General features: G+C 45.3%; 1 long non-coding RNA gene across 1 annotated transcript in view; it reads left to right on the top strand.

Annotated features, from left to right (window-relative positions):
- The window catches only part of LOC310892234, a 285,659-nt gene that overhangs the window by 200,425 nt on the left and 62,853 nt on the right, over positions 1 to 22,381 (top strand). Inside the window, exons 5-7 of the long non-coding RNA XR_014577978.1 lie at positions 675 to 823; positions 1,899 to 4,508; positions 5,170 to 5,417. This is a non-coding gene — a long non-coding RNA (uncharacterized lncRNA). The remainder of the gene's footprint in view (positions 1 to 674; positions 824 to 1,898; positions 4,509 to 5,169; positions 5,418 to 22,381) is intronic.

Here is a 22,381-nt window from a genome sequence, read left to right as displayed (position 1 = left end):
TTTTTTCTTTTCTCAAAGCATTCATAAGTTGTCATAATCAATCAGGTATGTACAGCAGCAAGACGGACATCTCTGTCCTGTCTTCCTAAGTCAAATTCAAGACCTCTTGCAAGAGCTCTGCTGTGGACACAGAACCCAATCAAGGAAAGGAAGAACATTTTACACCTTTACGGCTGGTCATAGCTTGGGGTAGGCTAACACAGAGTACATCTGCAAGGTACAAGATCACCCAACACCACAGAGTACTGGGGGGAATGAAGAAATATCTGTTTTAGATGTGATTCAGAAGAGACTATCAAAAGGAAAGGTAACAGCGAGAATAAAATCCTCATGCTCTGTGATAAAGGTTGCTAGAAGCAGAAATGTCAGGGTTTTTGTTTTTTTTACCACTGTTCCTCTTGTCTGTATTTGAATACATGTTAGTGAATGTGGGGTATTTGTTTTAAAGTCTCTTTCTTCCTTATCAAAGGCTGTCTTCTGACTTCACTCTGTGTTTTTGCTGGAAAGCTGCATTTAGTAATGTAAATGTGATTCTTCCCTGAAGCAGCTGCAAAGAGTGGCACAATTCTGTCTGCGCTTGCATCAGTAACACACATTAGCACAGAAAGAGAGCAGATTGATGGATGACATGGATGACTCAGAGGATTTATAATGCTTGTGCCCCATCCCTTCAGCTCCAGGACATCAGCTTGCATCTAAGCCCTGGACAAATTCCAGTGTCCCAGCTAAAGGAGTAGAGCAGGACGATCCAAAGGAAGCAGGAGAGGGTGAACGTGAGGACAGAATAGCAAGCTGGTGGGTCTACTGAAGCCTTAACAAGTCTGTAAGTAAATGGCACTCCTCTTTCTAGTCCCTGGTATAAATGCACTTAAATGCAATATTAAGTTCCTCCCTTGCATGTAGTTCTCCGGTGTGCAAAGAGGTAATGACATTTAAATGACCGATCCAGGCTATCAATCTATTTTTGAAGCCTTATTTATTTGTCCTTGGGAGCGACTCCTTAAAAGTACAGGCCTGTCAGGTCTCACAAGTTTTAAAAAGACTCCTCTGTCCACCACATCTTTGTGCTCCCATCAACTATTCCCATACCTCATGACCTTATAGTGCAGCATCCTGCAACCTTGCCGTCTGCCAGGTGTGCCTTCTTGTTCTGGTCTGGGGTGAGCTGATTGCACAGCATGGGGCCAGGGCCTGGGAAGGAGTGTCACGCCATCGTGCCTTTAGGAGGCGTGCATCTCAAATGTGTGGCCCTGCTACACCTCTCCAAGACCTTGTATGGAGGCCACTTGAAGCTCAAATCGTTAAGTACTATGAATGATCTGGGAAAGCCTGGGAGAACCAGAGACTAAAAGGGTTAAAATTCCCTAGTCTAATTTACCTGCTCCTCCTTCCCAAGGGAAATAAAAACCCCAAGGGTTCTTCAAGGCCTAAACCTGACTATAAGAATTACAGGGGTTTTGTTTTCCCTCTAGTTGGGGAATGGAAACCATGCTATGAACCTACGATTAATCACAACAAACCAGCAGCTCATGGCTAGAATACTAACTATGGAATACACAAGCAATGCTTTTGTGATCAATCTGTAAGGGTTTTTTTGTTGTTGTTTTTGTTTTGTTTTGTTTTTTTTTAAGGGGGGGGGGGAGCACTGCCAAAAATGTGTTGAGTATTTTCAAATAATGAGTACATTCGAGGAAATTTTGATTTTGCTCAGGGACCATCTGCGTGCAGAGAAAGGAACTAAATTTTTCAGCAAATTACTGGCTGCAAATTATTTTCTCAGCACTACTTATGAATGTTGGAACTGCACAGCTGAAAAAGCATTATTAAGCTGAGAACTTGGGATTTAGGGACCTTAGCTTGTGATTTTTTTTTCTTTTCTTTTCCTTTTTTATTCAAAGTGTCCCATGGTACAAGATTTGGAAATGTCAGGAGGTTCAAAAGCATCACCCATAAGGTAAGGTACCCCAATATAATGGACAAGGACGATTTTTAGAGAATATTGATGTGGTGGCACCTGCAGAGGCATAAGGGGCAGTTATCAGTGATAGAAATGAACCATCTTGGCTGCTGATGTAGAACTAAAATCTGTGTGATGTATTTGAAGCAAGAGAAAGAAGCAAGAGAAACTCAGCAGGTTGTTCAACTCCAGGACTGTCATAGCTAGCAAAACCCCAAGATGGGCACTTCTCCAGAGACTGGTCCAAAGGTATAGAGAAACATGCAATTTTCTTAGCTGGTAAAGAGCTGGTAATTTTCTTAGCTGGTAGAGAGCAATCATTTCGTTTCATGAAGGTGTGGGGAGTGAGATGGGTGGTGGAATTTCAAAATGTGCTTGGTGAACCAATGCTGTGTTAGAAGTCTCTTCCATGCCAGCCCTCACACAGGTGTGTAGCTGCCTCACTCTCACAAAATAAAAGCTACGGTCCTCAACACCCAGGATTCAGATTTTTGAAATATGGGTTTGATGTGCAACTGGAACTGGAGTCCTCATTTTTGAAAGATTTTTTCTGTTAGAGAAAATCATGGAGAAAGGATTTTGTGTGTATGTATGTAACTCTTGTTTCAATGTGTGCTTTATTTTTATGAAAATGACATGTCTTTCATTTAAACTGTTTCTTCTTGCATTATCTAATGTGTCACAGAATACATTTTCTAGAATTATCTAATGAAAAATAAACTTAAGAAGAAAAAGCAGAGGTATTTTCCCCCACTCCCAGCTTTCCCCAGGAAGTTCTGGCTAATTTGACCTAATTTCATGTCACTTTTTGATTTCAGTACAGCAAGGCCTGCTGTATTAAGCCCTGTAATCACTGCTCATTCACTTCACTGTAACCAAAAAAAAAAAAAATCAGATTGCATGTTGTGAAATAATCTCATTATATTTCAGTTAATTGAATCCAGGAATACTTTAATCAAGCTGGGTGTAGACCAAAATGCCTGCTTGAAGACCTTAGAGATGTTCATATCTTGATACAAATTTTGCAGATTAGTTTGAGGCTTGGAACATTGTTTCCAACTCTCGAGGCTTGGTCTGAGCCCTAATGGAGAGGGAAGGGGAGGTAAAATTTCCTCTTCTGTCTCACATGTGATTCCTATGTCTTTTTATAACGTATGCAGTCTGTCTGCCATCAGATACAAAAGCCTTGTGCCATGAGCAATCAGACTCAATGCTCATTTTCTGACCTAAACAGTTCTGGACTGGTCTCCTTCCCAATATAGAGCAATAGCTAGTTCCAGACAGAAATATTTAAGCGTGGACCCAAATCCAGCATTAGGAGTAATCTGTAGCCCTGTGTTACAGGTGATGGAAAGAATTACCAGAGGGATTCCAAGGATCACTAGTTCAGCCTGAGATGCAAGTATTATTTGAGGATTACAGTAAAATGAAATTCAGCAATGTTATAAAATTAAAAATATATATATATCTATTTGAATTTTTGTATTTACTGCCTGTCATTCCCACCTTTCCTAAAAGTCCAAAATACCTTTTTCTTTGCACTTCTCTTTTCCTCTACCCCTCCCCCCCCTTCTCTTTTCTATTTGCCTCCTTCTGTCTCTCTGTTTCTTCCCTTCCTTCCTTGCAGGAATGGACCTCTGAATTTCTTTCTTCCCTACATTGGATTTCCAAGTGTTGAAAGGCTTCTGATCCATTAAAGACTTCGTGGCAGGAGGTTGTTTGCTGATTCAAGGGACATCTATAGATAATATTGATTCTAATAATAGCCTACCCACAGCTTTGCAGAAAAAGGTATCCCTTCTGGCACTTTATTTCTGCTCCCCCAGAAGTGACTTCACTTTTGTGCAACAATGGAGAGTCTCCAAAAAGAGTGAGGAAGAGGCAGAAAGTGAAGCTATGAAGTAAAAAAGTGTGTAAACACCAGGAAGAGGAGGAAGGATTGAGAGCAGTCCTGAAGATGGATCTTGGAGGAAAGGGTGAAGGAGGGGAAAGTGACAGGAAAGATCAAGAAAAGAAGGGGAAAAGGTGACAGCATATGTGCTCAGGAAATGAATGTAGAGGATGAAGAGAAAGCAAAGGGGTGTGTGTGTGTATATGTGTGTGGAGGGAGAGATTAAAAGAGGCAGTAACAGAAAGAAGTGAAGTTGTCTAACATGTAGAGATGGGAAGTGACATGTTTGTTTGAATTCTGGGGCTGCTCAGCCTGGCTGCACTCTGGTTTCTGCCTTTGATCAGCTGCATGGCAGACTGGTGTCAGATCAGAAAGCAAATGAGATGATAAAGCGGCTGAGGCTGCAGTGAGTTTAACAGCAGCAGAGTGGCAGGGGATGGGGGGGAGGAACTGCCGAACGAGGTGAACGTTTTCTGTGCTTCAGTTCGCAGGGTCCTGGTGGCGAATGCAGCTGCCTCCCCTGCAGAGAGGCTGAGCCTGGTCGGAGCAAGAAGCTCGGCTGCACCGCTCACCTGCAGGAGAAGGACCCATCACTCCGTGCTGGTACCGTTGTCAGCAGTGCTCTTGCCGATTGCAAGACTGGTGGAAGCATCAAAGGGGGTTAGTGGGCTGACAGTGATTAAAAATATCGACTCCTGCTTTAGCTCTTGCCTGCTTTAGCTCTGCTTGCTTTCCAGTTTTTGGGTTTGCTGTGGCTAGCAGAAATGCAGGCAAGTGTGGGAAGCTTTCTTGTGGCTGGCACTTGTCACTTACGGGTTAGGGGTAAACGGATAGAAAAGGGAGGCTTTGCTCAGGGGAGAAACAATGACTATCCCATCAGCTGCCTAAGACGGTCACTGGGACAGACACTGTGTTCTGACTTCACTCTCTGTCCTCCCTGTTGTCTAGGAGGAGGAGGGAGAGGGAAAGATTGATCTGTGGGTGGAAATTCAGGACTGCAAAGGTCCAACAGAAAGGACAAGGTTCCCCAGTAACCAGCATAGCTCAGCCACACACTGATCTCATCGTCATTTTTGGTAACGTCTAGTGCAGTGTCCAAGCAGAAGCCTTGGAGTCAGGGTCCAGGACTGGGAAGGAGCTCATGGAGCTGTCAGGAATTGCAAGGGGCTGGAGGCGGTGGTTTCTGCAAGGTGAAGTGGGAAGGGCGGTTGATCAGGGTCCTGAGCACTCTCACTTGACAAGGACAGCCTATGTAGTGTTCACAAAGGTCCATACAAGCCCCTTCCCTCTAGAGTAAAATTACTCTTTCTTTTCCACTCAGTGCCCTTGGAATGTGTGCCTAATGATGATCAATGAAAATAGAAGCCCTGTTGCAGCGAGACTCATGAGGTCCTGCTCACAGCTGGCACACAGAGGCATGGCTGTAAAAAGAAGATGCTGGGCATCAGGACTAATTGTCTCACCAGATTCCTCCTCACCTTGGAAAACCCTTGTCTCCTCCCAGCAGGGGAGATGGGCCGCCTGTCCTGGTGTGGATACTGGTATGCCAGCCAGATGCTCTGCGAGCAGGTAACATCACATCTCTGCCTTGTTTGTCACCATTTGTATAGCTGGGTTTAGATTTCCTATCTTTGTTCCTCTGCAGAGCGTTATATTGACTCAATTTCCTGGTAGCAGAGTCTATTCCGGGCAAGTTGTGTCCCGATTCAGGAACCCAAGTGCTCTAAACACTTCCTGGCACAGATGCTGGGTTTTTGACAGCTCTATCATGCCATTCCCCGAGTGAGGATTTCTACAATGATGTTCTGGGGGCGGAGGTTGAAAGAAGTTTAGGATATCACAGAACTAATTAAATGCAAACTAGGCTGCCTGCAGAAAGCCGTGCATGCTGGTTGCTATGTTTCTGGCAGGAACAGACTGGGAGAAGGGGGGCTGAGGGGGTGCTGTTTGTTTTTTTCTGTTTAAAATGAAGATGCCGACAAAGTTCTGGTTACTCATGAGCCTTTGAAATGGGGATGAAACATGAATTCTCGCAGCCGTGAAAAGAAGGGAAGGGAGAAGAGGAGGTAGGATTAGGATCGATGAATGGATGGCTAGATTAGATAGAAAAGGGGAGCAGGGGGTTGTTTCTGTTTGTATTCATACATTGTTATCTCTGCATTGACAGATGCTTTGCCTCCTAGATCACCCCCAATTAATATGGAGGTTTTGCGCTCTCCTTTCAAAATGGTTCCTCGTAAATTACCTTGAATTAGAAACCTTCAGAGCACTTGAAGCTTGACAAAAATATACTCTGTGCCCATGTCAGCTACCCATCACCAAGGGCCAGCAGGATCTGGTTTCCTTTGCGAGGGAGGAACTGAAAGGACTAAATAAGCATGCAAACACATGTGCATCCAGACTCACTAAATCAGTCCTTCTTTCATTAGTCCTCTGTGGGTAATAAGAGGACATGTTAAGCACAGCTTTCAGCTTCTTCACCTGAGTAACACGGGGGGATAATTAAGGACTTGCCTGAGAGAGCAAAGAGAGAGACAGAAGAGAGAATGAAGGACTTTGAGGAGGGAATGAATAAGCTAACTGGGATCAATTCAAAAGTGAAGTTGGCTTTGAAGAACACCCACTGAAGGTATTCAACCTGCTGGAATGAAAGAGTTCCTCAAACACCCGTGTGGAAATCAATATCGAGCTACCTGGGGCTGCTTTCATGTGAATCCTCAGGAAAAAGAGAATAGACTAGTTCAAAGAATGGGGCTTCAGCGATGCCAAGCTATGCTTTAAACATCTTCCTGGATCATGGCACAAACTGGCCAGTGACAGAAGCCAGGGAGAATAAAAATAAGCAGAGGCAGCACGGGACAGGGAAGGAGCTGCAAGCACGGCTCGTTTGAGTGTTAAGGACAGGAAAGCCCATTGAGCACAGGGCAAGTCAGAGCTGTACCAGATGGTTTGAGATCTATGAGTGTGGCAGCTATAAATGTGGGGGACAGGGTGCCAGGTGCACTGAATAAGGATGGCCGGGATGATGTAGAGACAACATGCCACCTGTCACAAGCAAAGGGCGTCCCGCCAGCTGGCAACCCCTGCCATGCCATCCCTACACACACGTGTGTTAGGGGGTGAGCACTTTGCGCTGGTGGTGAGGCGGGACGGCGTGCCAGCAGGCAGGGCTGCCTGCAGCCTAGTCCAAGTGCAAGCAGGGTGTGCTGGCACGCTGCGGCTGACCTTGCTGCCTTTCCCTCACAGTACTGAGATGTGTGTGTTGACATGGTGAGGGCAGGTCTGCAGTCTAGGACGTCACCCAGGAAGAGTTTTGCAGGCTCCTCTTGCTCCTTTTGCTGCATAGCTGGCAGTGCCTGTGTTCTCAGGACAATGTCACAGCTCCTCACTTACCTCCCCTACCCCAGGCTGCAGCCCTCTGCTGAGAACATGAGTGGTGGCAGTGTCCCAGCAGGGGACTGGGAGCCCAGAAGGAGAGAATAGGGTGGTTTAAACTCATGGTTGACATGTCCAAATAGTCCAGGGCATAGACACAGCTGCAAAGGGCTCCTTGCCACATGCAGAAAATGTTAGGCTGTTGCAAGGCAATACAAAGGGTGGGAGCATTACAGGCGAGAGTGGCACAAGGTCTCCTGCCTTTCCTAAAGCTCCTGTTGGGGAAGGATGGTACTAACTCTCGGTCACACGCAATCACACAAAGTCTGTACCCATTGCCAAGCCTGGAGGCAGCCCCTTCCTGCTGGAAACCTCTTCTCCTTAATGATAGCGCCCTGCTCTAACGAACGACAATTTCTGTGACAGCACAAAATAAATGGGGAACACTCTCAATCTGAAGTTTGTATTGAATTAAATATTACAGCATTGATTGGGTTATTCATTTAGCATCTCACTCAATAAACATCTCTTGCAGCACATGTTTCTCCATTTATCTTACCTTGTCGTGGAAGCCAGGCTTACCCACCACACTCAGCACTGCTGCCTGGCTCAGGCAGCAGGAGGGAGGATGTGTGGGCCAGGAAAGGTAAATTCAGCATTTCTTTCAAAGATTGAGAGCTCTTCTTGGGAGTTATAAAGCAGACCAGAGCTCTGGTATGCAGAGGAGAGGTAGTCGCCTCTCCCAGAGCTGGTCAGAGCTAGTACAGACCTCCAGGGTCTCGGCTAAGGTGTAAATCAGGCTTAAAACCCAGGACAATCAAAACATGGGGAGAACAAATAACAAGGAAAGCTAGCACAGTCCTGAGGGCTTATCTATGGCCTGTTTCTCCAGGAGCTTCTGTTTTAATGTCCCAGTAAGTAGTTTCTGTGGCTGAAAGAATACAAAACCTAATCTGATCCTGTTACTTAATCAGGAATATTATGGGAGGACCAAAGATATTTTAGACTCCATCCCTTAGAAAATACTTGCGAAGCTAGAAAACCCCATAAAAATGTCAATGCAAATCCGTTTGGGTGTAGGCAGTGAATCCACTCTAGTAGTCACAGAATGGAGTTAGCCTGTAAAATGCTTGGTAGGCTTCTGGGCTCCGTAAGTAATACACGAGCCATTCTGGGAGATGGAATGCAATTGCTAGGACTAGTTGATACCAATTTATTTAGTGAATTTGCTTTATTCTGCTCAAGATCTGATCACGGCTGCCTAAATTTGTTTGTTGTTTGTATTTGTTCATTGAATTATTTGTGCAGGTAAATTATAGCCTATTAATCATGTTTATTATGACAGTGCCTAGGGATTGACCAAGAATGCACCCCCCTCTGCCTGTTTTCTGGGTAGTGTGCAAAGACAGAATAATAGGCAATCCCTGGCCTCATTTATGTGTGAATTGAGTGCTTTGATTATTTGCTGTTTGTCAGATGTTGGCTGTTTAAGTTGTTTAGCATTCTTTGTTTTCCTTAAACCTGGTAACAAAAGCTCTTCAAGTAAGAATTAAACATTACAAAAAATGACTGGAGCTTTGGCTTTCTCGGAAGGTGGGTGGTGGGCTGGGACAGTGGAGGTGAGAAAATTCACTAAGAAGAGAGAAAGAACAGTCAGATCCTAATTTTTCCAAATCGCTGCATGCCTTGCTGAGTGGGGGAGTGCAGAAGCTGTATACAATAATGACTTTCCGTTCCTTTTTCTCCCATCATGCTGTTTTGTTGCACATACCTGTATAAGAATATTTCAGTATGTCGTAGTCAAAGCTGGATTCTTCCTTATTAGTTTGCTTAATACAGGGACTCAAAGTTGGTGCCCTGTCCTCAGCTCAGCGGTCTCTGATTCAGCTATGACACTGCTCTCCAGGCAGAAGCCTTGCTCCTTGGTAGCACATATTTTCTGGAACACGATTTTTTGCAAAAACTAGGATTGCTGTACAGTTCTGAAGATGTGCCTTTCCCAGCTGATAAGAAACATCTTACAACATCGGAAGGTCTGATAAAGCCACAACACAGGCTGTCTCTTTAGTCCTTTGACTCTTGTGTTCCCTGCCTCCAAAATGGGTTGCAACTGATCACTTTCCTTAAGTCTACTCTTCTCAGTGAGCCTCCATCATTGCATCACGTTGATCCCTTTGCCTTCTCTGTTGCCTATTTTACTTCTTTTCTTTGTTTTTATCCTCTTCCCGTCTTGTCTTCTAATCATTTCTCAGCATCTTTCAAGTATCATAAAAATCTGGGCCCAAACTTTTTGAAGTGTTCTTTTCCTCCTTGTGGGCAATTTCATCCATTTTCCTCATGTTCAGATGAAAATTCAGGAACTGGAATTCTTCTCACTATCAAAGGTGCCCAAACAGGTTAAACGAAACTCCTGCCTAGTGAGTTCCTGTTCACCACAGTTTACCATGTAAAGGTGAACCCAAAAATGGACAAGATTTTCTAACAAAAGGAAAATCTTCTCTCCCTAAAATTTCAGACTGGATCTCTACTTTCCACTTCAAACGGTGAAGTTAAAACATTTTACTTAAACCTTATTCAGTTAGAATTCAATATGGTTGCACAGTGGCAAGTCTAGTTCTTGGGACCATCATCTTAGGACTCATCTCTATGCAAGACCATCTTCCCAGTGGAGAACAGACTTACATGTTTTCAAATCTCAGCTTCTATAAGGTCCTGCAGCAGTATTCAAGGAACAACACTGCTTTTTGCCTCCATTTCCAACTTAAAGTTTATTTAGTGAAAATCCTAGGGTTCAATTCAAGAATAATATAAACAATTCCAATGGGTGTTTTTTGACCAAATATTATTAAGACCTTTGAAAACCTCTTGTATTCAATACTACAGTTTTGTTGGGTATAGAGGTCTGTTCCTTAAAGCTTGTATTTTCATGAAATTTCCTCCCTTTCTGCCTCTCTTTTTCTCGTTCTGGACTGCTTGTTCTGACATACAGCTAACCAAAGTGAAATGTCTTTCTTTGAGAGAATTCTCATGCTTGTTATTTATCTCCACTCCCATGCCTTTTAGCACCCTTGTTTCTCTCCAGATAATGTGAACCTCAAGGAAAGCAGAGAGATGGAAGCAAGAGAGGCACGTGGGAGGACTAATCCCAGAGGATACTATGATCTGCTGAGTTTTCAGTTTGAAGTTCTGGAGCTGAAGGGTTGCATTCCCTGGTGGACTAGAAATAGCTGCAGATATGAAGCTTGACATTAATGCACTGTGGTTTAAATCTTTGTGTGCTCACAAACCAGGAGTCATCGTAGTTACATGGCACAATGAAATGTGCAGGCCAAAACAAATAAATGCTCTTAGTCTGGAAAGGGAATAGAAGCATTTCAAATCATCCCTTTGAAGAATAGTTCTTCCTGGTGCTTATTTGATTTTGTTATACATATACACAGTATTCAAGCTAAATGCCTCTGCTAGTTCAATTACTACAGTTTACTTACCAAGGCTCTGTTAAATGCTTTCAAGCACAAGTCCCTTCTGTACTATTAAAGAAGCTTTCCATTTCTGTGATACTGTATTAAGCTTCACACTTCCACTCCCTAGTGGACTTTGTCTTGTAACTGGATCCTAATACATCCTATTATACGAACCAGAAGGACTGGGAAGTGCTGTGCTGCAGAACGACATTTAGGATCTGCTCTCCTAAATCTCTCAAAGAAGAGAATTTTGTGCCTTGCATCATTTCCCAAATTTTCAAAAGTATGCCAGAAGCCTGGCTATTTAACTTGCCATGTTTTCCTTGTGTTCATTGGATTTCGGTTAAAATGGTGACTGGGATGAGGAGAAACACAGCCAGGCACCTCTCAGGAGGCTCTCCGACCCAATTACTGTGCAAGCTCTTGAACCTGTAGTCTCCAAGCGATACCACAGGCAGCCAAGTGGACAGCAAGTTGTAGCAGTGAGGGAATATCATTATTGACAGCAGTAGGAAACAGGAACTCAGAATTCTTCTGCTGAGCCTGAGACAGAGAGGCCTCCCAAAATACCCATGGCGAGTTCTCCCTTGTGTGCAGAGGAATGAAACTGTATCCCCAACTGCCCAGCAAATCTCTGCTGAATTTCATCTAGTGCCACAAAACCTGCTTCTCTGTTGGCTGGTGTCTCAGAATGTTAGCTGTTTGCAAACATGCTGCTACCCATGTGTTTACTTGTGATTATCCCAAAGGCATATTCGCATATTCCACAGGCACTTCGTGTTTTAGGTTAAAAAAAAAAATCATATGGAAATTTAAGCAGGAAAAGATGCTATTCACTGTGCTGTGTTTAAAAACAAGGACCGGGCTGTGATATGACTTTAATGACTAATCACAACAGAGGAAAACCAATAGACAATATAGGTGGATTGCTCAACCCGTGCTTCCTAAAATAATAATAATTTTAAAAAAAGAAAAAAGTTTTTCTAGGTGGGGACCCTCAACATTTTCTAAAGCCTGGCCCACCTCCTGTTTGAGAAGCTGCCATGCAGGCACCTCCCCTTCCATTCAGAACCAGGAAGAATGTGTTTCTTCTCCTTGGCAAATTAATAATATCCCTGTGACAGCTCCAATGATCGCTTACACAGAGATGTCGTATGCTGAGGGTATTTGGTGTATTGTTAACATCTTTAAATGTGATTTAGCATCTTGAAATGAGGAGAAGCTGGAATTACAGGACCATCAGATCTGCATCACCTGTGTTTAACATCTGTGAGCTCAGAAATGGAGGGAGGAAAGAGATTTTCAGAGACTATCACTGCTAAGAATCTGCCACAAGACTAATGAGAGGCTTGGGCAGGACTGCTTGGATGAAGTCTCTCTTTTCTGCATGCAACTGAATCCTACCTGTCTGTGCAGAGGTATCCCCAAGAGGCCAAATAAATAAATAGATAAGTTAATTTCCACTTGCAAAGAGAAATATCACCTGTTTATAATGCACGTTAGTTGCATTTGCCATGTAAGGTTGTGTTTGCCCTGAGGCGAAAAGACTCTAAGTGAACAACAAATTCCTGGTTACACCTCATACGATATAAGGCAGACCATGATCTCCTTTACAAGGAGGTCCAGGGACAAAATAGAAATATTCTTGCAGAGTCCAGGCAGACAACTGTGAGTTAGACCAGAAAGTCATCCACTCCACCTGGGGACAAGCAGAAAAGGTGAGCTTTTTCATATGGAACTCAGGCCACCCTTAATCATTTCCTTTGGTGTGTGCATCCTCCTTTGAAACTGGGATGATCCAGTGACTGGAGAATGCTTTGAGACAGTCTTCACTTTACATTTCTGGTAGCATTCCTCTGCCTCTAAGATCTTCCAGACTCTATTACATGCATTATCTTTATGCCTTCAGGGAGGAGGCACAACTACCCCACTGCTTTCATGCAGCAAATGAAGCCTGTAAGCATCAGAAAGAGGTACCACTCTGGAAACTGTAGCTCTCAGCTGTCAATAGTTGCTGTACTGCAGGGCTGGGAAGCCTGCAGCGTGGTTCAGTAGTAGGCTAACCCAAACTTTGGGGTCTTTGTACCTGTGTGGCAAAAATGCCAAATGTCACACAGTGCATATAGTGCAAATTAACTGATAACAAGAGCATGTTGATGGAGGAACTGTTTTTGCAGGCTTTGCACTGTAAAGGGGATTGCTTGTGCATGTTCTTTTGTTTTTAAGCCAAATCAGATGGTGTCCTGTTTTCCAATAATGGGCATAAGGCAGCCATGCACTCCTCATTGTATGCAGTTGAGAAATGGCAATATTTGCCAGTGCCTGGTTCAGGTTGCATTAACAGAGCTGCATCCACTGGTGCTGTACAGATATATGGTACTGAAAGGCTTGCAGGTGCACAGCCTGAAACATGGCAATATTATCCCCGCTATCCTCTAATACAGCATTCATTCTGGAAGCCCTACATTTAAGAGACAGGGAGACGGCTTTTATTTTTACTGGTATAGCAATGTGAAGCTATTTGTGATGGTGGGAAACCCCTGCCTAACATCTGCCGTGGCTTTATGGCATTGCATTGGTAGAATAAGATGGTACTGAAAGGCACAAACATCTCCAAGCTCTGGGCTTTCTCTTCACAGTGGGAAGACAGGTGGCAGTGAGGATGAGCCACGTTCCCTGGCAGGCGATGAGCAGCAGGTCCACGTGAGGACCGATGCCCAAGCCTTCCCTCCCAGCCTGGGGACAATCCGTAAGGATGCTGTTTAGCCAATACATATTTTCCTCTTTAGTACATAATGGTAACCTGAATAAAAGGTTTGAATTACAAAGCAGGCTCACCCAGCACATTCTCTGAGCAATGACTGCCATTTACGTCAAGAAAATAAAGAAGGAGAGAGCAAGCGGGAGCACATGGGCAGGAGTGACTGAGCGTAAGGGAAAGCAGGCGATCGAGGCAGCAAGCTGGAAGTGAGACTTACCCTGCTGAAACGAAATTAAAGAAAGCCACAATGACAAAGGAAATTTGATTAAAAAAAAAAAAAAAGGTAGATTGTTATTATTGGAAATCGAGTGCTTTGTTCCAGCAACAAGGCAATATCGTTCACAAAAGCCTAATAATGATCTGTCCTCTCCCCTTTTCCCGTGGCTCCTCGCCTGCCTTGCTGTTACCTGCAGCCAGCCAGTGAACCGAGCCTGGGGAGGCGCAGGGGACATGGGTGGTGGGGATGGGGAGATGTGGGGCTGGGGCAACCCACGTCCACATGTAGTTCCCCCTCTCTCACCACCTCTCCTTTTGCATCTCTCACCCATCTCCTTTGCCTTCTCTTTCCTTCTCCTCTGGTGCCCTTCATTCCCTCCCTGCTCCTCCCTCCCTCCCTCTCACTATTTTTCCTTCTCTCTACCCCCTCCATCTCCCCTTCCCTCTTCCCCATCGCTCAGCTGTGCCTCTCCTTTCCCCACTTCGCTCTCCCTCTCTCTCCCTGCCTGCTCTGTGTTACTAATGTGCAGTAATGGTATGGCTGGAAAGTCATTTGCGCTCCCCTTCTCTTTATTTTTTTCCCGCAGTATTATTAAAACTGCTCCATCACTGGCTGTAATGGGAGCGTCTGTATTTTCTCCCTCGCCCGTATCCCTGACATGACATAATGCCTGCCCTCACCAAGACGCTATAACACCGAGGTAATTGAAACATAACTCACCGTAAATTACAGACCGTTGTTCCAGGCAGGGCCCTGGCCATGCTTCCTGGAGCTCATTCCAACTGGAAGCTAAACATTGCTTTAAAAGGGATGCTTAAGCAAAACAAAGCCATTTAAAGAGCAACACAAACATGGGGAGGGAGGGGAGCACGGGGCTTGGGCTCTCCTGGAAATGTGGGCTCCTGCCTGTGCAGCACCAGGTGCTTCTGGTGGCATTTCTTTGGTCTGTGGGTACTGAGCAGGTGCACCAGGGATGAGGTGTTATTTCTGAAGCAGGCACCAGCACACTGGAAGCCTCCCTGTCCTCAGAGAGGCTGAGGACAGAGTAGGCCATAGGAAGAACTTCTTAACTAAAAGGTTTGCTTGACAGGGCCAAGGCTTTGATGGGAAGCTTGCCAAGTCACCGTGCCCTAGTGCCTACCAGAGGTGTGACAACCTAAGGCTCTGCCTATCTTTGTGGGATCCGAGTTCTTCCATTTCAAATGCGTGACACCTAAATACATGACATAAATCAATGTGGGCTGCAGGGCCCTCAACACTGCAGGAGACCACACACACATTCATAAAACTAGCACCAGACAGAAGCAGCTCAACTGTTTGCTGACCCTGAGACCTGAAGGATCTTCAGCTGTCGAAAGCTCACAGTTTGGTTGCAGGTGTCACACTTGTCTGATGAATAAGCTCAGGTAACTCACTTCACTTTCCTCCATGCCTCAGTTTCCCCTTCCACAACAGAGGGGTAAAAATACCAGCCATCTTTGTTGAGCACCCTGTGATACAGTGAGTTAAAAGGATATGAAAGTGAAGCAGGGATAATTACCCCACTGGTGTTGATGGAGGCATGAGCTGCTAGGAAACATCATTTTTTAGTCAGAAGGCAGCCCTGGAAATCAGGACCCCTGGGCTTTGGTTTTGACTCCTGCTCTAGCAGGCTCTGTGCCCTCCACACTGACAGGCCATGGCTCAGCTCTCCCTCCCCGTGGCATCACACAGGGAAGTAGCTGCTTTGGGTTTGGGGCTGTCATCCCTTGAATTCTGGGAAATTTTGGGCAAAAGTTAAAAAAAAAAAAAAAAAGGAAAGAAAGAAAATGTGCAGTGATTTTTCTTTAGCAATGGAAGTGAGTATTTGGAAACTTTGAAAAGGTCAGGATTAGACAGAACAGCCTATCTCTCACAAACACGAATTGGAGTCTCTCCAGGGCCTTTCCATTTATTGTCAGTGGACACCATGGCCCAAATTCATGCCTTGGTGTCATGGGGCTGATGTTGTAGGAATAACAGGGTCTTGTGAGAAAAAGCCCTCGTTGCAATCCTTTGTAAAATACAAAGTGCTTTATTTTAGGGAATGAGATTTACTGTTTGTCTAGGATGAAATGGCGAAAACTCAGGGAACTATGACCCTGCGACTGCCCGAGTTTTCCCTGGGGCCCTTCACAGTCAAAACTATTACAGCCAGCCACCTAGAAGCCACTGTAAACCACCCTGGAAGAACCCATGGACCCCCTTTAAGGGATGGCTCTCTGGCAGCCAGAGAAAAGTCCCCTTGGTGCGATGCCACGAGGTGGATATATCCACCAGGGCTGCATGCTCTGGGTGATGCATAGGCTCACAATTGATTACTGCAGAGCCACGGGAACGGGGGACGCAGCTGCAGAAGTGAAGCCTTGGCAGCGTCCACTCTGCAGCATTAAGCACTACGTGTCTGAATCGGCTCTGGCAACGGAGGGCAATTAGCTGGGGGGGCTGCAGGGCTGCTCCGTGGGTGTCCCGTGCTCTCACCCTGCCCTGCCTCTCCCCTCCCACCTTTCTGGACTCCACACCTGCTTGGGGACAGAAGCAGCCAGGCTGAGGGAAAGGAAATATTGCACGAAGACGCCTGCCCCTCTGTCCTGTGGCTTAGCACCTGCAGCAGGGGGATGCACTGTCCCAAGCCCCTCCTGCTCGGGCAGCAGCAGCTGCAGCAGCAGCAGTGCGGCGGTGCCATAGGTGCGTGCTCTCCCACCCCCAGCTTTCCCTGGTGCCTGCTTTGAGTTGATTGCTTTCTGTGAGGCCTGCCACATGCCCCTTGAAAGTGTTTCCATCAACCCTCTTACCGTAGCTAAGGTTTCAGCAATCTCACCCCTCCTCTCCTTGACATTATTAGTTTATCTTTGTCCACTGGCAAAGTTCCCGAGCAATTCAACAATAACAGTTGTTTCTCTGTGGCTGAAAAAGTCATCTCCAGCTCTGGCTGTTATTGATCATCTTACAGGAACCGGACATTTTCTTTTCCTTTCCCATTTTTTAAAATACATATTTTGAGTGAGTTTCAGTCAATTTTAGTGCTCATGAAAGTGAAAGACTGATGGTGTTGACTAGAGCTAAACTTAGCTCTATACAGCTTCCCCTATGCACACACATCTCTGCTAATGCACCACCGGACTGGCCTGCAGCAACTTCTGACTCTCCCAGCCAGGCGAGCTCTGTCTGGACACATGTGGCAGAACTGGCACGGGATCGGCTCTGCTCTTTCAGGTGTCTCTCTCTCCAGCAGCCACAAATGTGCTTTGATCTATCCACAGGGCAGTTTTGTGCTGCAGTTGCTCACGCAGACCTTGTGGGATTAGCTGTGGTGAGTGGGAGGGCTGCTCTGTTCACAAGATGGGTAGGACAGGTCAGGGTGATATGCTGTTCGCACTGCACTCATCTTCCAGCAGCTCCAGGCTTATACTGAAATCAGATGGAGCCCTTAACCATCTCATGGCACTGTTTCCTCTCCTCTCATCTTCTGCAGTTCACAGGCACAGCTCTTAGCTGAGGCTAGCCAGTGTGAAGCAAACTGTGCCTGGGATGCCTCCTACCCTTTTGCCCCCCATGCAGGCAAATAGCTGTTCAGCTTCAGTCTGTCCAAGCAAACAGGATGGCAGAGACAAGTGACCTACTTCTTGAGAAGCCCTGGTACTTCAGCATACCCGCTTTCCATCAGCCCTCTAGGAATCACATGCTCACCCCCTGAGGAAAGTACTGAATTGTAACTCCCATGTCAAATCACCATTTCTAAATGAAATACTAAAAAGTCTAACCTGTCATTTCATTTTCAGGGTATTGTTCCTTTTTTTAAAAAAAAATAAAAATAAAAATCTGAACATATACTGTAACCTGTTTGGTGGAGGGGGGAAAGGCATTTGAGGCTAAAACAAAAATTGAGTTTCTGATTTTGAAGCATTGATTCAAAATAGAGGGGAGGAATTCATTTTGAATCAATTCAGAATTTCTGGTGAGAACATAGTCATTTTCCCCTTGTCTTCTTTCTCCTCTCCTCCTCCCTTCCCCCACTGTAGTCTAGCAGGTAAAGGAAAAATAATAGCTAGCAAGGACACATCAGTGATGCTGGAGTTTTCATTAAACTCTTTTAAGTTGGGGCAATGAATATATTCGTCTTCCACCCTGCGTGGGAAAACATAGCACATGTCTCTCTCCCGTAGCAAGCTTGAGAACAAAATGGCTGTTGTCTCAGCAAACCAACTGAGATCCTAAATATTTAGTGCTCAGAAAGTTCTCCCCTTGATAGTCACATGGGTAGGCAGAGATGGGCGCTACTACCTCTTTCTGCTGTGCTTTGCCACCTGCATCCCCCCTAAGGGCTCCGCAGGGACCGAGCTCCAGGCTGTGGGTTCCCCTGGGGTCCCCATCCTCCCCGGCAGACCTGCCCCAGGCGCTGGAGCCAAGCTGCCTTGCATTTAATTGTGTTGCTTTCCTCGGCTTGTTTTCCACCCGGATCCTGTTTGTCCTGGGTCCCCAAGGAAAGCTCTGGGCCGCTCAGTTAATTGGAAGTGGCTAAAGCCATGGACGGCAGAGATGGAGGTGGAGGTGGCATTGTTGGGTTCAATTTGTGGAGACTGTTGGAAATCTATGTCTTAGTTTAGCAGTCATTCACTATTAGGGTGAGACGCTTGTCTGGGTACCTGCGGGAGATTTCTGAGATGTCCCAGGGGCCTGAGGAAACGACGGCAATTATCTTTATCTGCGCTGTGTTTTATTAAATAACGGTGAAGACCGAAAGAGCTGGAAAGGAGCAGAGTGGGTAAGGCTGAGTAACAGGATGTGGGAACAAGGTGTGTGTTGGGACACGAAGGGGTAAGGAGCATGCACACACACTGCGAGGTATACGAAAAAGTGAGTGAGCAAAGGGAACGGAGCAGGGAAGGATAATGAGAGGCTGAGGCTAAAAGGAAAGAGGAGATGGGCTAGCAGTGGGGTGGGACCCAGGTCCCTCACGTGTGTGACAGAGACAAGGAGGAAACGGCACGATGGAAAAGTGTGTGTGTGGCATGTGTGTGTAATACAAGGGAAGGGGACCACAGTAACTGGCTCTGCTGGGAGGAGAGTGCAGACCAGAGGCGCGTGTGCTGCTGGTGAGCCAGCTTTTGGTCCGGGAGCCCGGGAAGGGCTGCAGCGTTTAGGTTTATGCTGATGGCACATCTTTCCACTTGGGCAAATGGACGGATTCCCTCTCTAAATCACTCCAACGTGATTTTAATAGCAGGCAGAGGTGGCTTTCGGATAATAAATGGGTACTAAACCCTAAAGAGACGCAGGCTGTGTCATACAGAACAGATGGTAAATTAAAAAGAATGGAAGCCCGCGACTTCGCTTAGCTCTGCTCCGAGCCGGGGAGCTCTCACTCTTGTTATGCTAAGTATTTAGTATTTACACTGAAAGGTTGCTTCCTCGCCTGCCCTGACTTGGAAGATCGCAATTATGTATAATAGCAGCAAGATCACACTGATTAGAGAGGTGGCAGGAATGGCGAGACCGCATCATGATGATGGTAATCATCATTCTTATTAGTGATCATCAATAATTAATAATTGCATTGTTTATTCTTCATCAGTGGTGGTAAAGACACCCAGACATGCCAAAAGGTTTAAAAATCATCCCGCTTTGTTTTGTTTACTGACAGAGAAAGTCTCCTTTTGTATTTGCTTTTTACTTGGGGGCACTGGGGCTCCGGGTCACCGTTCACCTTCCAAAGGGTATTCAGGCCAGCATTTTGTGCCCTTTGGCTTCAACAGGCTGCAAGCATCAGTTAAGGGCTAAGCAGATAACCTAAACACAATGCAGAGCCCCTGGGCTGGGCCATGCCCCTGGAGGGCAGCCAGGCTACGTGACCAGCTCTGGCTGGCCCTGCGGAGCCCACGATGTGGTTGTCATCCTGCCAGCGTGAACGAGTACAAGTTCGTAAGCCGAACGTGTGTCCTGCTGTTTCTTGGGCTATTTCACGGCCCTGTGAACTGGGAGAGCTGGGATTGTGTGATGAAATCTAGCGAGGGGTCTCAGTGAGATGGCGTGCAAGTGCACGAGCCCAAGAAATCATTCCTTTAAACACAAAAGCAGCCAGTTAAGGCAACGCTGTTATTGCTTCTGTGTCTGATATACATGAGACAGAGCAAATCCTAAAGCAGCTGAAGCCATAAAGGCAATCACTTACCAAGGCCATAATGTATTGATCTTCCCCCATCTGAGCTCTGTCAGGCTGGCATATTGGAAGATGTTTGTACCTTTTAAACAGGTATATGATGAAGAAAGAGTGAAGACAGCGCTATTAACCTAGAATTTTGCTTGGAAGATCTGAGAAAAAAAAATCCTTCATCTTTTGGGACCTGAGCTCTCTTACAGCCTTGCTGGAAATGATCTTTAAAGCCAAGTACTTCTAGCTCTGCTGAGCTCTCAAAGGGGGGCGGGGGGGGGGAGGAGGAAGATGAGTGCATTTAAGTTTTGATTGCAGTTCCATATAAAAGGGTATTTGGGACTCTAATTTCTTTATTTTGCAGACTCCTAATCCCCACTAATTTAGGGCAGTGTTCTTGAATTTGCCCACCTAACAACAGATATATAAATTCACATACAGTTAAACTATCAGAGAAGCCCATGAATGCTACAAGGGGGAACTGGAAGACAGAATAACTTAGGCTAAATGTCTCTTTTTAAAATTCTCCTCCCACCCAATTTATGCACTTCGGAGATTGCATAATATGCACCTGTTTTAAAAATAAAATAATTTTCATAAAACATAATTTTAAGGAGTGAGTCCAGAGGAGGGCCATGAGGATGATCAGAGGGCTGGAGCACCTCTCTTATGAGGACAGGCTGAGGGAGTTGGGGTTGTTCAGCCTGAAGAAGAGAAGAAGGCTCCGGGGAGACCTTATAGCTGCCTTCCAGTACCTAAAGGGGGCTACAGGAAAGCTAGGGAGGGACTCTTGGTCAAGGAGAGTAGCAACAGGTCAAAGGGTCAAAGGGCTTTAAAGTAAAAGAGGGGAGTTTTAGATTAGATATAAGGAAGAAATTCCTTACTCTGAGGGTGGTGAGGCCCTGGCACAGGCTGCCCAGAGAAGCTGTGGATGCCCCATCCCTGGAGGTGTTCAAGGCCAGGCTGGATGGGGCTTTGGGCAGCCTGGTCTGGTGGGAGGTGTCCCTGCCCATGGCAGGGGGTGGGAACTGGATGGGCTTTGAGGTCCCTTCCAACCCAAACCATTCTGTGATTCTGTGATAATTTTCTTTAATATTTTCAGGGAAAAATAATCCAGTAAATGAAGGAAACCCTTATGTTCCAGCTGAGTTATTGTTTTCTATTATTAATGATGAAGACAGTAGCCACCTGTAGCGAGTGGCCAACCAAGAAGAGTTCTTCAGTGTATCCAGCACCGTACAGATGTGGGGAGCAGATATTTCCTGCCCCTATAAGCTCAGTTACATACTATATAAAAGTGGAAGATCCCACTATACTTGCAGGAAGCTAAGCATGCAACTAACTTCATGGTGGAGTAGTACATAATAATAGGATGATTGATGAAAGTGGAACATAAATGTATGTTTCTTGTGTCCCTACGATCACCTCTATGAAAAGACCAGTTTTTTTAAAGCACCCCTCCTCCACCCAGGGAAAAAAAAAGTAGGTGTGAGTAGTGTGAAATATGAATGAGTAGTGAGAAATATGAAAGAAAAAAATAAAGGTAAGAGCTTTTGAGTTTTGTGGGAGTTATTTTGTGGGGAGGTTGTTAGAAACTCAACAATGTAAAATTAGTTTGATTTGCTGGCATTTGTACTCACAATTTTTGGGGATTTAGATTTACCAGTTTTTATAATAACATTTAAAACAAAACCATGCTTTCTCACCAGTAAATAATTTCAGTAGTTTTTTTTGCTAGTAGGACATGATAGGTTCAACAGTGGAAACAGACTCAGTGAATAGACAAGGGGGCTCCAAAGAAAAGAGAGGACACATTAAAAATAAATAAATAAAACAGTGTAAAGACCAAAACTAAAGAAAAAAAAGAAGGTAAAAATTAAGTGCTAATCTTCCATGTTATATTTTCCATCACTCCTTACTAACTTGGTAAGTTAGCTCTGACAATTAGGCCTTTGGGGAGGTGCAGAAGGGCAAAGACCCTTTGGTCATACTGAAGCAGTCAGCAGCTAGCACTCAGCATCTCAGAAGGGCAGACTAATACAGATACTTCAGTGCAGACTAAAGTACCTCGCCATGGTTTTCAATCCTATTTGTGGACCTTGAAAAATTGCCTGGTAGTAGTACAGATCCCTTTGTCAAACACTTAGGTTTAGAGATATTAGAGTGACTTTTCTTTACCTTCTGTGTTTCCCTTTGACACAGTCCATAAGCCATTAGCAGTGTTGAATAAGTTGAAAACCATTGCATTAGATAACCGAGCTTGAACAGAGCCTTTAGAGGCTGGCTCCACATAGGACTGATGACTTACAGCTTCAAAAGTGCACCCATTGCCTGTGAGGTTACATCCCTGGGTCTGCTTGTAGAGGCAGGCTGCTGTGCTGGTGGAGCAAGATGTTACTCAGAGCTGGGGAGAGTGTTAGAGTCAGCTAAGAAGGTTAAAAAGGCAATGCCTTCAGTGATTAGAAGCATTTTTGGGTTGTAACAGCACTCAGGCTTTTCTGAACTTTCCTAACATGTTTTTTCCCCTGAGGCTGTTAAAAATATATC

Source organism: Anser anser, assembly GCF_964211835.1.
Source record: "Anser anser genome assembly, chromosome: 1".
NCBI lineage: Eukaryota > Metazoa > Chordata > Aves > Anseriformes > Anatidae > Anser > Anser anser.
Note: the sequence above shows the minus strand (reverse complement) of the source record. Positions and strands in the feature narration are given on the sequence as shown.